Raw genomic sequence first — 17,568 nt, forward strand, 5'->3', positions numbered from 1 at the left:
CATACGGAATAGATGGGGTCTTCTATATATATATATATAGATATATGTAGCAGGAAATTGTAGCTATAATTAAAATTATTTGAGACGGCCTGGGAGTCTTCTTCAGGTGCCCAGACAGTCTTGACACCGTCGCAGACTGTCGTGGAGTCTCCTGTAGGTGCCCATACGGTGTTGGCACTGTCTGGCACCGTCTAAGAATTGCTGGGAGTCCCCTGCAGGCGCCAAGACTGACTGTGAGATTGTCTAGCACCGTCGTAGACTGTCTGGGAGTGTGCTGCAGATGCCAAACTGTTGTGGCACCGTCGTAGACTGTTTGGAAGTGTCCTGAAGATGCCCATATGGTCTGGGTGATTTTCTGGCACCGTCGGTGACTGACTGGGAGTCTCCTGCAGATGCCCAACCGGTATCGGAGACTGTCTGTCACCGTCTGTGACTGGGAGTCTCCTGCAGGTGCCCAAACGGTCATGGCACCGTCTTATACTGACTGGGAGTCTCCTGCAGGTTTCCAGACGGTCTGGGAGATTGTCTGGCACCGTCGTAGAATGTCTCTAAGTCCCTGCAGGTGCCAAGACGGTTCTGACACCGTATTATACTGTCTGGCAGTCTCCTGCAGGTGCCCAGGAGGTCTTGGCACCGTTGAAGACTGTTTGGGAGTCTCCTTCATGTGTCCAGACGGTCTCGGAGACTGTCTGGCACCGTCAGACACTAGGAGTCTCTTGCAGGTGCCTATACGGTCGTGGCACCGTCGTAGACTGTCTGGGAGTTTCCTGCAGGTGCCAAAACGGTATTAGAAACTGTCTGGCACCGTCGTAGACTATCGGGGAGCCTTCTGCTTGTTCCCAACGGTTAAAAAATAGAAAGACGGTCTTGGCACCTTCGTTGACTATCTGGGAATCTGCTTCAGGTTCTCAGACAGTCTGGGAGACTGTCTTGCTCAGTTGTAGACTGTGAAGGAGTCTCCTGCTGGTGCCTAGTTTGTCTTTGCACCGTCATATACTGTATGGGAGTCTCCTGCAGATGCCCAGACGGTGTGGGAGACTGTCTGGCACAGTCCGTAGACTGTCTAGGAGTCTCTTGCAGGCGCCCAGAAGGTCTTGACATCGTCGCAGACTGTCTGGGAGTCTCTTGCAGGTGCCAAGACGGTCTGGGAAACTGTCTAGCACCGGTTCAGACTGTTATGGGGTCTCTTGCAGGTGCGCAGACGGTCTGGGAGACTGTCTTGCACCGTCGTAGACTGTCCGGGAGTGTTCTACATGTTACAGACGTTCTGGGAAACTGTCTTGCACCGTCGCAGACTGTCTTTGAGTCTCTTGTAGGTTCCCAGACGGTATTGGCACCGTCACAGACTGTTTGGGAGTCTCCTGCAGGTGCCTTGACGGTCGTGGAGACTGTCTGGCGCCGTCTTAGACTGTCCTGGAGTCTTCTGCTGGTACTCAGGCGGTCTTGGCACCGTCTTAAACTGTCTTGGAGTCTCCAGCAGGTGCCAAGACAGTCTGGTCGTATTGGCCATAATGCTTACAATGTTTTTACTATAGCAGTTATTTTCCACGATGTCTTTAGTGCCGAAGATATAGTTGAGTTCGGATGCGTTATCTACGCATCTCGATCCACTGCATCTAACTGTATAGTTTTAAGCGTCACAAGTATTTTGTCCGGCGTTGCGTCACTTTTTTTGCTTCGAAATCTTCTGGCGTTTGGTTTTTTTCTTGCAAAAAGAACCATGTGTTTACTTTGAGAGTAAAACACATTGATGTCCACATGCTATTCGCATGGTATGGTCTTAATTCGTTTTGGAAGGCGTTGTGTCGCGATTTCGATCTTCATTTGCGTAGTCTTGAAATATCGCCCTTTCATTTGCGTTGTGTTGATACATTTTTGTCAATGTATCAGTTATGCAAAATGATGGAATAAAGATATACTCATCCCTGTTTATATAGCGTCATGACAGCATACAAGAGCTTCTTAGAAAATACAACTTTATATACATCAATCTACATCGACACCCTTCCTAGAACAAGGAATATTACAACTTGACAGTGTGACATTTACGTACGTACGTACGTACGTAGGAAATTTTAGACATGTATTCGCTAATTTCATAAGCCTCATAGTTACCACTATATAAATAAACAAAAAAATACATAAATAAATACATAAATAAATAAAAACATTCATAAATAAATCAATAAATATATGTATATATGTATGTATATGAATTCATAATATCAGAACCTTTATCAGCACATCTCTAATTCAGGTCTTTTTCTCTACATGAACTTCTCCCATAAATCTGATGCAATTAGCATTCTTCAACTATGCGTAAATTGAAGGGTATATTAAGCTAAGCTTACGGAAAGAATGTATCGTCTAAGTAACCGTAAATATAGGGTCGCCGATTACTCTCAGACTCGTGTATACATTACTATAGGGCATCTATATTATACATTTAATGTGCACATTCAAGTATATTTTAACTGCACGCGATATAGCTCTTTATATTCTGACTTCAAATTACACATCACATTCAATTAATGTATAAAAGTTCAAACTACCGATACCCACATATATTCGCAAAAACCACGATGATCAAAGAACACTTTGTGAAGAACTCCAAAGATTTCTCAACATTCATCAAAAGCAAACAGGATGAAGTTTTAACCCAGCCAACACACCACTATCGGATAGATATCGGTAGCAAAACGGTATATCGGCAAATCGGCACGATGTCTATCCGATGTTAATCCGTTTTGCCGCCCGATATATGTAACTACCAAAAAAGTCATTTTACCGGCAACGTGTTTAATGAAAGATTACAAAATACATATATTCGTACCATAAAACATAAATATGGTCAATTATTAATATGCAACTTGTGCTTGTTTTTGCCGATAGCGAGCCGACAACGGACCGTTGTGGTTGTAAATGTTTTCGTTCAAAAATGATAATTTCGTTCGGTTAAGGAAATTTTTCTGGCGGCCAAGTTAAATGAGACGTTCGAACACAAACATTGCGTCTTGCGTTTTGTTTCGAAGATCTTCATTAAAGTTTGAGTGAGTATTTATTGATTATAATATATAATTAACTTTAATTTTTCACGCACATGTAGATTTGTTCGTAAATAACGTGATGGTACATGAAGAATTTGAATTATCGTTTCGTAATATATATTCGCGAGGTAGTTTTTACCGCGCGTTCATACTTTGCTGTTTTTGTTACTTGTACACTTAGTTGCAATAATTCAACTCTCAGCTTTATAACCCAAAGGTTAGCTGATAGTTGCAATGCGCCGGCTCTTGCCCATGGGTGCAAAATTTAATCAACAATGCAATGGTTAAGGAACACTGAAACTGCAAGATCTTATCAACGTTTACCTGTCTGAACCACAAACTCATACGAATGATACCATTAAAACAATAAATAATTGCTTTTTATTGACTTAGTTTTGCTTTCGTACTCTGTATCCGCCAAATTGGACAATTGACCCAATATTGGTTAGGTCGCAGTACACCAATATTTTGCACGTCGGGTTATGTGTTGGAGCCTACAAAGTCGATAACGATGTGTTATTCGATACAGAAAACACTGTTTCAAATTTAAACAAAAAAAATGTCAGCGAGGAAAGTGTGTTGAAACATCGTCGTGTTTTTATAGGGTGCATGCAAAGGATAACATTTGTAGGTTGCCATTCAGATAAATTTAACATGTTTATGAAGTTTATTCGTTATTTTCCTCAATTTGTCTCGAACGACGTCAGTTAAGTGAAGCGCACGGATTCTCTGCGCTGTACTGCACCCATGTTTATGAAGGGGTGTATATGGACTGCCAGAGCTGCCATAGCAAAAATTATCAAAGGCTCTGGCAGTCCGTTTTTATGGACTACTTGTACACTCACTTAAAATTGGATGTGTATACAGTTTAAATTTATCTGTACGAATTAAGAATATTTGTGTTTCGTTGTTTCATTGAAATATTCACCACTATTGTTGACAAGACCCAGCCCTCAACAGCCAACCCAAATTTCTAGTGCCGTGGGGAATCGGCAAGGTTGTCTTCTGACAGACCACACACGATAGTTCCAGGTTACGTACTATTCCTGAAGTTTTTTCTTTGGTTGTTTACATGCTATTTGTATTACGTAAAAAGTACAATTTTATAACAGCATAAAGTACTAGTCAGCAGTAGTGCAATACTTTATGCAGATAATTTAAAAAAATGTGTTATTCTGGTGACTATATGAATAAGACTGCCATAATATTTGAGGTTTTAAAAACAGATCATCAAAATTAAATAGCACTGTATATTTGAAAAGTTATCAATAATACTTGTCCATGAAAAAGTAAGCGAATATCATGTTTTTATAAATTAAAAATCTTGGGTAATTAAGCATATGTATTTAAATGATCATATAGTAATAAACCTAAACTTGTACTTTTTCAGAAGCCGTCGAGCAAGTCTTTCTGAACACAAACAGTTACCTGGAGTTTTTCATAAAAGCATTGCTTCGAATGCCAGTGGCTCCCGTGAGGGAGGGTGCACCAAACCTTCGACGATGACATCAGCCATGGCCAAAGAACATTATGATGATTAGTTAACTTTCTATATGACTGTTAATTGTGTTAATAGTTACAACTAATAAGGTTTACAATTTTAATCTTACCTTATACACTTTAAATTATGACTTTTATTGTGTCATCCTCAAAATAAGACTGCCTTTGTTTCATTATATATATATTCTTAAATATTAAAGAGTTAAATTAATATAAAAAGATGAAAAGAATTTAAAATAGTTAAGTATTAAGAACAACATTTGCCGTTATCGGGACTCGAACCATTGTATTTCATTATATTGATTAAAAAGTTATTGCTGTTACCACTCGGCAATCCGGACTGCTATACAAAGTCTGCTTTTGATACTTTATTTATAAAAGTGATGTACGTGTACTGTTGTTACACAATTTAAAGGAATTATCAGAAACTAGCTAAACTAGCTACTCTACAAATTTTAACGGAATTAACAGAAACAAGCTATTCCAACATATTCAATCGTTTCGAGTGTAACACTAGTTTCGAGTGTGTAATACTTTATAATTTTATCAATTTCAAATGATCACTATTCATAAACTAAACTTTATTTCCATCATCAGTCTACGCCATATAGTGTCATTTTGACAATCTGTGAACAAAGCCCTTCAAGGCTTTCCTTTCTTTAGCCAAATTTGCATCAATATATATTATACATTCTTGTAACTTTTGCTATTTTATGACAAATGGGTTTTAATGAAGAAAATGATGCAGCCAAATATAAATTTCTTAAACAAAATGTTTCAACTTGCAGTCTTTGGCTAAATTTGGTGAATGGCAGAGTTAGCCCTGCCCTTTTTGGCTGTATATTGTTCCAATAAGATAGTTTAGATTAGATTGTGGGTGAAAAGTGCATCTTTATACTAATTATGTACATTTTGTTAAAATTAATTGTCCTTAATTCCTGTTTCATGCAAGCTGTGTGTTATACTTAGTTACATACAGTCGCCTTTTTACACATTTTATACATCAGTACGTTTAATAGGTTACTTTTAAACTGCTAAAAATTGATATTTTTAATATTTCAGCAGGATTGTTTTTGTTCCTTTTTGTATTTAATCCTGTTGTTGCCTAAAGAAGGCACATTGTGTCAATATATTGCTGTTTTTCAATTTCAACCATACCTGAATATTTGTCATATAAAAAAGTTTCGATTAAGTTTATCAAAAGTATGCATTTTATCATATAGATAAAATATTGAGACAGGTAGATGGCTAGACCTGTGTCTATTCCATTAGATCAAAGAAAGTATATTTATTTGTTGTTAACTCGAAAATGAGTTTAATTTTATTCTTGAATGTAAATTACCGGTATATATGGAACTGAGATCAAAATTATTATTTTTTAATATATTCAGTTGTATTACAGACATAGACCAAATATGTACACATTTATTCAGCTAATCACATCGATTAATGGGCTATAAAAGTCTCTATAACACTCAAAATCAACGAAAATTTCGTAAAGTATTTCGTCAAATAAAGTTAACACATAAACAATCAGTGTTTCATATAGGTATAGCCACAATTTCAACGCAAGATGTGGTATGATTACATAGATTTTTGTAGACCACAATTAATTCTATTTGAATTTCCTGCGAATATATCTATTCATACGCCACACGAACACCATGTAAGTGTTCATGTGTGGTATGACTAGATATCATTGCGGGAAATTAAAATGGAAAAACAACGAGCATTGTGTATCTACAAACATCTATTTGACTTGATCACATCTGGCGTTGAAATTTCGGCAATTGCAATAAGGAACACTATTTTTAATTGGTCAAGTTTATTTTAAGAAATATTGTACGAAATTGTCGTTGATTTTTAGTATTAATGTTACTTTAATAAAAAAATTGGGCTGTTATATTTATCCCTCTTCAGGTTCATTCACACTATTCCTTTGTACCATCAACTTAATGTATTTTGATGTGTTTTGTACCGCATATATATCTTCTTGTTAAAGTAATTGTATTTGTTATGTACAGCATACATAATGTTGTTACTTAAACATTATAAAGTGGGACCCAATGTGGACTTTATGGATTGTTTGCGATTTTAAAACTGTAAAAACATACTTGCTGTCAATTATACTTAAATACCTGTATCAAGAAGGATGTTATATAATCTATGTTCTAATCTTATCTTCTGAACTGCAATGTAGTAAGCCTCAAGACTGCTTATTGTTTCGTTAAGGATAGACAGTCTAAACGTGGCGTTAATAGACTACATTTGAATGGTTGCGATTATTTTATTTATTGGATATTATCATATAATTGTTTTGCTTTACCACTGACGATTGTATAGAACAGGTAGTGTAGAATAAGGCGTTAACATCAGTTTATAAACATGTAGTTGGAATAAAGCATACTATGATACATGTTCTGTATATTGTTTTACCCCTTAAGTATTATGGTACAGAATAAGTAACATTTCTTCATCTATGTATTTCTATTTAGACTCTTTGAAATGGCAGATAATTTAAGAAAACTATTTATCTGTGATTGCATTGAAATGTATGTTAAATATGAAATACAATTGATATCCTTCACTGTCATTAACATTATCAAATTGTAATACTCCACTTTCAATTGTTTGTCCATAGTACATTCTGAGGATAATTTAGATTTTTATTTGGTTAAGAGTTTAGTAAGCCATATTTAAATTGTAAACGCAAATGTATGATATATGTGTGTTCATATGTTTTCTATTTGTAAACACTGATGTAAAACTTTGTCCACTTGGGTTATTGGCCTTCTTGGTAGAATTTGTAATAAACCATAAATCTAATATGGTAAAGAAAAACTTCATTGTAATAAAAATAATAATGTAAGTGAATAAATAAAATAGTTGTTTTAATGTTATTATGACATAATGCCTTTTCAAAGTAAATGTTTATAAGATAAATTAGTGTTGTTTGTTATATATGTGGCAAAGTGCTGTATTTGTGGTATTATTGAGGGTGTTACATAATACCGACGATGGACCGACGGCAGGCCGATAAGCCATTTTGCCGATATCGGCCCGACGACGGGCTGATAAATAATTTGCCGATATCGGGCCGACCAAATGCCGATGGGCAAGCCGATTGCGGCCCAACATCGTTTACGATATTGGCCCGATATAAAAACTATATAGGGCCTACGGTTTGCTGGCTGGGAATATAGTATTACGTAAGTGCACTTTTTACCAGTGTCCCAGTAGATAGAGTCTTGGATATTATCCATAATAAACTACTCTGGGACCCGGAGCTGAACACTAGAACTGCTATGTCTCCACATCAGGTCTAAAAGCTGCTAGGTATGTGGCTTAATTGCACATATTTTATGTTTGATGGTAATTTCTACCAACAGATACATGGCGCCGCTATGGGTTCTCCGGTTTCGCCGATAGTGTCAGGCCCGTAGAGTTTTGAAAAGGGGGGTGCGCATTTTCCCATCAACGATTAATATTGAGCTACGAAGTGGCGAAGCGGTAAGTGGGGGAGGGGTTGTCCCCTTCCTGCAATCGGGGGTTTGGAGTCGTCCCTCTAGAAAATTTTGAAAATTTAAAGTAAAATCCTGCATTTTGGTGGCTTTTTATCTGAATTCAGAGACTGAAGTTATAGACCATTTTTTATATGAAAATTCACATTCATTGACTATATTCAGTGACTGATCGACATGAATATGATATAACATACATGTATTCCCCGCTGACGTTTTTCAATTACCACCTTTTTCATCAGTAATGGAAATACATTATTTTATACCCGAAGCTAGTATGCGCACACACACTTTGTGTACATATGCAGCAACACATTGATAGAATATAAAATCAACAATAATGACGGTATGCAATATCATTATTTATTGGAATCTTGATTACATTGGTGTATTTTACCATTCCAAAATTCTACCATTCCTTAATCAAGCAAATTAAAAATGAAAATTTGACTTTTTTCAAAACAATTGTCTTACTATGGATAGTACCCGATGCCTAGCATTGCTTTAAACGTGCTAATAGTGTTTTGTGCAACAAACACTGATTAACAAAAATGGGACTCTCTAATCCGCATCAATACTAAACAGAAATAAAAATGTTATAACTGGTTACTTGTATTTTTTGAAATAAATTTTAACAAATGAGTTATCATTTTCCAAACGAATTTCAGAATACAACAATTGAGGCTTCATAAAGACCCTTTAACCACACACTACTGGTCCTATCGTCTCCAAGCCCTTATTAATGTATAACAGGACTTTGAAGAAAAAATATGGACTTAAGTTGCCCGTATGTTTAAGATCCGCCACAGTTAATGAACATTTAACGTTAACGTCCACCTGATCATATATGTTATAACGTTTTAAATTCATTATAACAACTGTTTCAGAGTATGGCATATTTCCTAGTGTCAAGTTTGACATCATTAAAACATTGTGGGCAGTTCTGTATGTGGAGCAAAACAGAAGCCATAAGGTGTTGGTAAACTACAAAAAGCTACATTGCTTTGTAGAAATGATTTGTTTTCTTGCCATACAACAACAAAAAAATATCCTGGCTTGAGCATGGCTGATATTTGTTTTCTTAAAACCCCTAGGCTGATCCGAAAATGGTTGTATTGGGATATAACAAAAAGACAAGACAGTCTGTCCAAAATGCTGTGTACAATCATTAATTGTTATAAATTTTGGTATAATGCAAAAAATTTAACCAGTGACTCATTAGTCTTCGGCAATAGTTGACGGTTGTCTTTTGATTTCCGTCATTTTCGGAAGCTGGCATAACATTCCGTTAATAATAATCTAAAATGTTCTCTCTTTCCTGTCGGTAGCATATTGAATTCAACATTATTGTAACGCTTAAATACGAAGACTCACTGGATTCATGGGAAAGATAAATAATCGTTTTTGCGTCGAATAAAGTTGGGTGCAGCTTATAGTTCAAATATTTGTTTACTCGTCAGAAAATATTAGGTGCAAACGCACCCAACGCGCCCCCCCTGGCTACGGGTATGAGTGTGCAACTTATACATGGAGAATTTTGAGGAACTCCGCACAGCCCCACACCCACCAGGCTGGTGGTTTCGCTACATCGATGACACCCACACAAAACAGAAGGTTGAACATGTCGAGGAGTTTACAGAGCACATCAACTCCATTGACCCGACATCAAGTTCACGATGGAAAAAGAAGAGAACGGCTCACTAGCTTTCCTTGACACCAATACAATCAGAAAACCGGACGGCAGCTAAAAATCACTATCTACAGAAAACCGACACATACAGACCAATATCTAGATTTAAACTCCCACCATCCGAATGAACACAAACAGTCAGTAGTAAGAACTTTTTTTGGCGGAGCTAAATCAATGATATCAGAGGAACAGAACCTGGATAATGAAATGCAGCATGTCAGCCAGGCTTTGAAGAAGTGTCACTATCTGGAATGGGCACAGAAGAAAGGAAGGGAACATACCAGCAAACCCAAGTCCAGTACGGAGAGCAAGAGAGTACCAGGGCAAGCGAAGTCTAAGGGCAACATTGTTTTTTCATATGTTCAAGGCACCTCAGAACAGTTGAAGCGGGCCTTTCTTCAACACAACATCAGCGTATCCTTTAAGCCACATAAAACTCTAAGACAATTGCCAGTTCACCCTAAGGACAAAACAGACAAGAAAGACATATGCGGACTTATCAAATATAAAATATCAAATGTTGACATATCAAATGTGATGGCCATCCAAAGGAACAGTGTGTCAATGGACTATATTGGCGAAACTGAAAGAAATCTAAAAGCACGATTCATGGAACACAGAAGACGGAGATCAACATCATCTGAGGTCTCAATGCATATACATGACTGTAAACCGGGCCACGCAATCACAAAGGAGAACGTTAGGATTCTGGACCGTGAGCCATCTTGGTTCGAGAGAGGGGTCAAGGAGACTATTTATATCCCTGTACTAAGACCGGCGCTAAACAAGGACGGGGGCCGCTACCAACCCTCGCACACCATGGACCATACTTTAACATCGCTCACCCCGACAATTACCGGTGTTAACGTTTCCCAACAGTACATATTCATTCTGCTGATGAAGTCCGTAGTACACGGACAAAAGCTCTATGTATGGCTTTTAATACTTAGTGTGTGTAAATTGACAGTCTAGAACTTATTGGATTATCATGGAAATCACACAGTCAAACTTTCATCGAAAACACTATGATCATGATTGATATACATACACATGTATTTACATTATCATATTTTGTCTGTCCTATTCATATCCGCAATTGAAATTACTGTTCTTCATTATGTGTACATTCATATTTATTTTATTTTAACAATATCAAATCCCTCGGATATTCTTATTAAGTTGTAATTTAATAGTTTATGTTTTATCAACTTCATGAAACTTCTAGTTTCTTTATTTTAATACTAAACAAAACACGCCCATATTTCTATTATTATAAGTTTACACAAATCATTTGATATATTTTGATATTTATGCGCTCTATTCAGATAATGTTTACAACTATGTAATTCTTTAAATATTCTCAATTATTTGTATATCGCTATTTTCTTGTTTTAAATCTAATAAAGCATGAAAAAATGTAAAAATTTTCAAGTATTCTGATTGATTTGTACGTCTCTATATTCCTCAAAACAATTCTCAAAAAGTTTGTTGTCATGACGCCGTTTACTTTATATTTCTACCTTTATAAATATTGAACCCCCCCCCTTGCTTGCTATAATTTAGTTGAACAACTGAGCGTTTTTTTTATCTTCCGTCATGGCCTCTCGTATTTTTTTTACTTCCGGTTCGATCTTAGGTCGACGGCATCCATAAAAGACTGTGTAAAATAATCTGTGAAACTTAATAAGCGTAAACGAGTCCATTTCTGTTTTCATAGCGATTTATTCTGGCTTATTTTGTTTTAACACAACGTTTTCCAATTTTCGTAAAATACAAGGTACCAGCAAAACCCTTAATAGGCATCTCTGTCTAACGTGTAATGTTCCCAGTTTGTATTTTAGGTAAATGATGTTTGAACAAACATTATCGTATCTCTCCGTTGATTGGTCAATAGTATTCGTCTCCGTACGGGCTAATTGTTGATTTACTTAATCGCTTTTTTACCGATCAAATAACGTTGTCGGAAATAGCCTTAATTACTTTATCCTTTTGATCCTTGCTGACAGGATGTTTTGACATTTAATTTGGAGAAATATACTTGATGCTAGGCACGCGTAAGTTTCATAACTAATCTCATTTTGACATATTTTATGTATATGCCTAAAGGAAAATGTTTGTTTGACACGTAAGTCACATTCTTGCAATGACCTAGCTGCGTTTTAATGTAAACAGATTTGCGTTTTCTTCCTTATGTTTAAGGAAAAAGTTTAATCAACATTCTGTTATTTTATGTATACCATTATATTATATATAATTGAACTTATATTAATAATTTCCAAAAATAAATTATTTAGTTATGCTATATATATTCAATGATGCCACAACTATTCCTTACGTTACATATAACTACCAAGAGCACGCTATATTTATAAATATACACTATTGCGAGGAACATCAGTTATTATGAAGATGAAGGTGTGCCACGTTAAAACATGTTTTCGTTAGTTAAAAGAAAATTGGCAGTTTTTTAATTCGTAGCATATTGAATCTGAACTCTATAGCCAGCAATCGTTAACTTGACATTGAAGTATATACTGGCTGCAGAAAGCTATGTTTTTTACCGAAACACTTGAAAAGCAGATAAGCATCGCCTGAAAGATTATCGAACATTTGCTGTGCTAGCACCAAAATACCAGGTGTGCTAAGCGAGTTACTGGACAAAACATCTTTTGCATAATACATATAATTGAAATATAATATCGTCAGTTGTTTAATTCGTATTCTGGGCAAACGTATTGTGTTTGAATATTTTCAGGCTAATCATATGCTCATTGAGATAAATACTCATTATATATAGTGGATATTTATGAGAATAACTAATATTTTTTACTTTTGAGCAATCTTTCTATCGGAAGAGCATTGATTATAGTTTCAAAATAGACATCGTATTTGAAAAAGGATTCATTATTAAAAGCAACTCCGCCAAATTGTTTTAATAGTTGGTATACCAAAACAAACACTGTGTATGTCGGTTTTTAAGCAAAATATAACATATTGTAGCATTCAAGCCAATATTCCACCGTTTTTCATTTAGTAGATGCCATGAAAATCAAATAAAGTCATATCAAGTTTATGTTGAAATGCACTTTGGTGATAGAACCATATTTTACTCTCATGGAAATACGTTATTTTGTAACACTGCATGAAGTGTAATAGTTTTTAATATTTTGTCGACTTTCATATCAATCAGACTGATATTAATTAGATAACAAGCCACGCTGATATTAATTCCACCAAAAGCTTTGATTATTGCGAAGATGCAGTCATTCCTGTTTAGGTTTTAATTATTTAAATTCATATTATTGACCAATGTCAAACCATTTGGTCAAACGCTGAATTGAAGCTTTCCTAGAAAATTTAACATTCAATAACGAAGCACAATTATAGGCGTCAAACCATTTTGCCAAACGGTCAATTGTAGCTTTTCTAGAAAAACTAGCGAAACACAATTATAGGTGTAAATTCCATCTGTAATACATTTTATTATTGCGAACATCCAGTAATTCTCCTTAAGCTTTTAATAACTACTATTCATAGTGTTGTCCGATGTCAAACGTTTTGCCAAACTTAAGTTTAGCTTTCCGTAAAAAACTAACATACAACTATCGAAACAAACAAAATTATAGCTGTCAGGTTTGCAATTCATATCACGAATCGGAGTGATGTTTATATAAAAAAAGTTTGTGGGAAATGTTATTGGGCACATTTGTCTGCTTCGGCTCTATAAGTTAACTTTACATACGATCTCATCTACACATGATTGTTCGGCTCGACTCTTAAGAAAGTGTAATGGGCTTTCCTAGTTTTAAACGATGATTTAAATGATTGCGTGTACCGTTAGAAACGGTGCGCTTTTTGGCCAATCAAACTATTAAAGTCTTTCAGTCTATATCGATCAAAATGAAAAGAGAACTCCAAATGCCACTGAACTTTATTTATTATAACACAATGTGTCTGTGGAAGGTCATACCCTGCATAATGCTTATTATTACGAATAAATCAAGTGCTTTGTATAAACCATCTGTGGCCTGGTTTTAACGTGAATTTAGAAAAGGTCAAAAGTATTTCCTGTAAGAATGCAGACGATAACTGTAATAAAGAGGAGTGAACTAATATATTATAAACTTATGTATCATGTGAACATTTTATTGACTCCTTGTAGGGTCATTTTCAATCGTATCACACACATGTTTCCTTCAATTTGCCAGTTTCAGATGTCTGCGTTTATAGTATCTAATATAAAAATATGAGACGTCACAGTCACACAAACATATGTCATCACATTCACAATTGTTTATATAAAAAACAGCTGCCAACAAATATAATATTTCCCGTCGTCGGATCACTTTCTTCTAATATCGCAGAAAAATAGAATAATACATAATGCAATAAATTGTTTATATTGAAAAATTATATGTTTCATGATTTCAATATTATTTCCCTATAATAAACAAATATTTATGATACTCATATTGTTATGAAGATCATATTATTGATATCGTTTTCATATTTAGCTTTTGTAGTACTAAAAACATCTAATATTAATATAATATCTGATATAAAACTGGATAGTTATACAGATTGACAGTTAGTTTGATTCAAGGTATTTTACGAACATCAGAACAATTCGTTAGAATTGCACGACAAGTGTGCAAGCGATATGCGTTTTTTGATATGTATTTAAATAACCAAAATACTTGCAGATGTTTAAATTTTTTAATTAACATCTTGAAATAACACGATATGTTGATTCGCGCATCTTTAAAGAAAACTGTACTCTCAGCGGAACGTGTAATATGCATTTCCTTTATTTATTGAATTCATTACACTAATCCTACATATTAGACCCAGATTCGTGGTATATAGAGGTAAACTGGAATCACCATGTCTGTCTGTATGTCTGTCTGTCTTTCGGTCTGTCTGTCTGTCTGTCTGTCTGTCCGTATGTCCGTCCGTCCGTCTGTCCGTCCGTCCGTTTGTCCGTCCGTCTGTTCTGTCTGTCTGTCTGTCTGTGTGTGTGTCTGTCTGTCTGTCTGTGTGTCTGTTTGCCTGTCTGTCTGTCTGTCAGATTGTGTGAATCACTATTATTGTTGCTATAGAAAAAGTATACATCTCTGTAACGAAAACAGAGGTGTAAGGTTTGTTCCATTGTTTCATAGGCTGTCTACCTAGTTTCATCAAATAATGCATGATATCCGGGTCAAATTTGGCATCATGATTAAATTCAAATATATGCATTAAGAGTTATTTTGTCCAGGTGCACTGCTTGGGTATGGAATTGTATAGACCTATTTCGAGAGTCGGAAACGTTTATGATCAAAAATATATAATGTAGATTTAGTAAACTGTATGTGTTTATTATAGCTGTGTTTAATATATATATAAATATACATATATATAAAAAGGCATACTTGGCGGTTGTATCGGTCATCGTACTGGATGAATTAGATTTAACGCCGGAGGTTTGTAATTATAAGTCTATTTACCATTCTCCTTGAATTAAGAGAAAGTCTTTTATATCAATGTTTTAATGTATCTCATACCTATTCTTCTGCAAAGTAGATGCAGCCAATACAAAAAAAGTTTCGTTAGATATTGAACGATTTTAGCTTCGATGATGAGTTGTAAATCCCCATATGAGACATTCGATATATTGTTACATATTAACATCTCTTTTCAATTAAAAGAGCTGTTATTTGTTTTTGATATACAGATATATATTTTTTGTAACGCCAAAAGAAACGACTTATTCATCAAAGTAGTTACCCTTTAAGTTTTCTTCAATATCAATACAACGAAACTGCACACAAATGAAAGAAAATTAGATTTAACTTTATTTAAAACGGTATTCGCAGCATCCCGTTATTTGATTAAATTTTGCATTATGAAAGAACATTGTTGGTAGGGATGAAGTTTTAATTGATGTATTTATGTATATGCATTCAGTAAATAAGTTATACAAAATCTCGAATGGCATAAAAGTCCATTTTTTATATTCTACATTGTGTATATATGATATATTTATTGTTATATTCAATTTTATTATAAATGATTTTTTACCTCCATTTAAAATTAATTTTAAAAGAAAGTTTCATCACAGAGTACGCTCTAGGACTGGTGCCACACACAGAACTTAAAGTGTGTATGCACGTTTTTATTTGTGTTAAATTGTAATATATGGATAATAATATGTTACAATAATACAAAATAGGCAATACAAGTTATACATTGAAGACGAATTTCATAAAATGCAGCAAAGACAAATTAGCGCCTCGAGCCGATTGAATCGAAAAATATTTCGTACATATTTTCCTACAATAACCGAAGCATTCGTCTTTTTATTAGGATCGGAAATGGTGTTCGTGTGTCGTATGAATAGATATAGCTGCAGGAATTTTAAATGATCCGTAAAAAAAAATTTAGATTCACATCGTACTTGCATGATATACGTGCTGGTGAATTCGACTGTACAGACATTTTCATTTTCAGATTGAATTAAATATATTGCTTATTTCGCATTTTTCGACACATGCTTTTCTTAACTTTTATTTTAATTTACTAAAGTATATTGAAATATATGTGTAACGTGTCTACCGTTCCTTTGGGATATATATATAATGGCTTTTCCTCGGGCTTTCTTTAGCCGTGTGATTTGATAAACAAATAATGTAATTTGCCTCTATACAAGCCGGTTCCGTATGCCCTGTGCGACCTGGATTGCTTTGATCCCTTGGGTTGACTTGGGTCGACTTGGGTTGACTTGGGTCGACTTGGGTCGACTTGGGTCGACTTGAGTTGACGTGGGTCAACTTGGGGTGATTTGAGTCAACTTGGGTTGACTTGGGTCACCTAGGGTGTCTTGGGTGACTTGGGTCACCCCGGGTGTCTTACACCTATTGCAACGAGTCTGCAGTGTCTCCCCTCTGCGTTTCGCAAGGAAGACAATCAATGTCCCCCCTCTGCGTTATGCAAGAAAGACAATCGGTCAGTGTTGTACAAGCGACAATCAGTAGCTTGACAGACTCAGGCTGACCTACGAGACCTGACACGTGCACTAACTGGAATGGAAACCTTTGACCTGGACTTATATACGAGTCTCTAGGCTACCCAGCAAGCTATGGTATGTTTAGCGCAAAGTTGCCAGGGTCACCTCCACTCGAAAGTATCCAAAGTCACAGAGATGTCCCTTGCTCAGGCTGACCTAAGAGACCAGAAACGTGCACTGTCTTATATTACCAATGAAAACCTGTGACCCGGACAAAGGTATGAGTCTCTATTGAAGCTACCCAGCAAGCTATGGTGTAGTGCGCAAAGTTGCTTGGGTCACTTCTACTCAAAAGGCATCCAAAGTCCCAGATAATTTCAATGGTATAAGGTCTCTAATTAATGCAACGTATTTAACGTTGTGAACTGTTCGACGATCGAACAGGACGGTCGACTCGGGTTGACTTGGGTTGACTTGGATCCACTTGGGTTGACTTGGGTCGACTTGAGTTGACGTGGGTCAACTTGGGGTGACTTGAGTCAACTTGGGTTGACTTGGGTCACCTAGGGTGATTTCAATGGTATAAGGTCTCTAATTAATGCAACGTATTTAACGTTGTGAACTGTTCGACGATCGAACGCAGACCGCCCGCTCCCCATAAGAGCAGCGCTTTATATACTGATATATATATACCACGTGACCCGCTTGCTAAAGACATCACCCTACTATTTCATGTAAACACAACCCTACCGTTTCAAACAGTAATTGTATAATACTGTGGCTATATTATGAAATACATATTGTGCATCTTAATAACCGACTTGT

This window comes from Dreissena polymorpha, chromosome 2 (assembly GCF_020536995.1).
Source record: "Dreissena polymorpha isolate Duluth1 chromosome 2, UMN_Dpol_1.0, whole genome shotgun sequence".
NCBI classification, from domain to species: Eukaryota; Metazoa; Mollusca; class Bivalvia; order Myida; family Dreissenidae; genus Dreissena; species Dreissena polymorpha.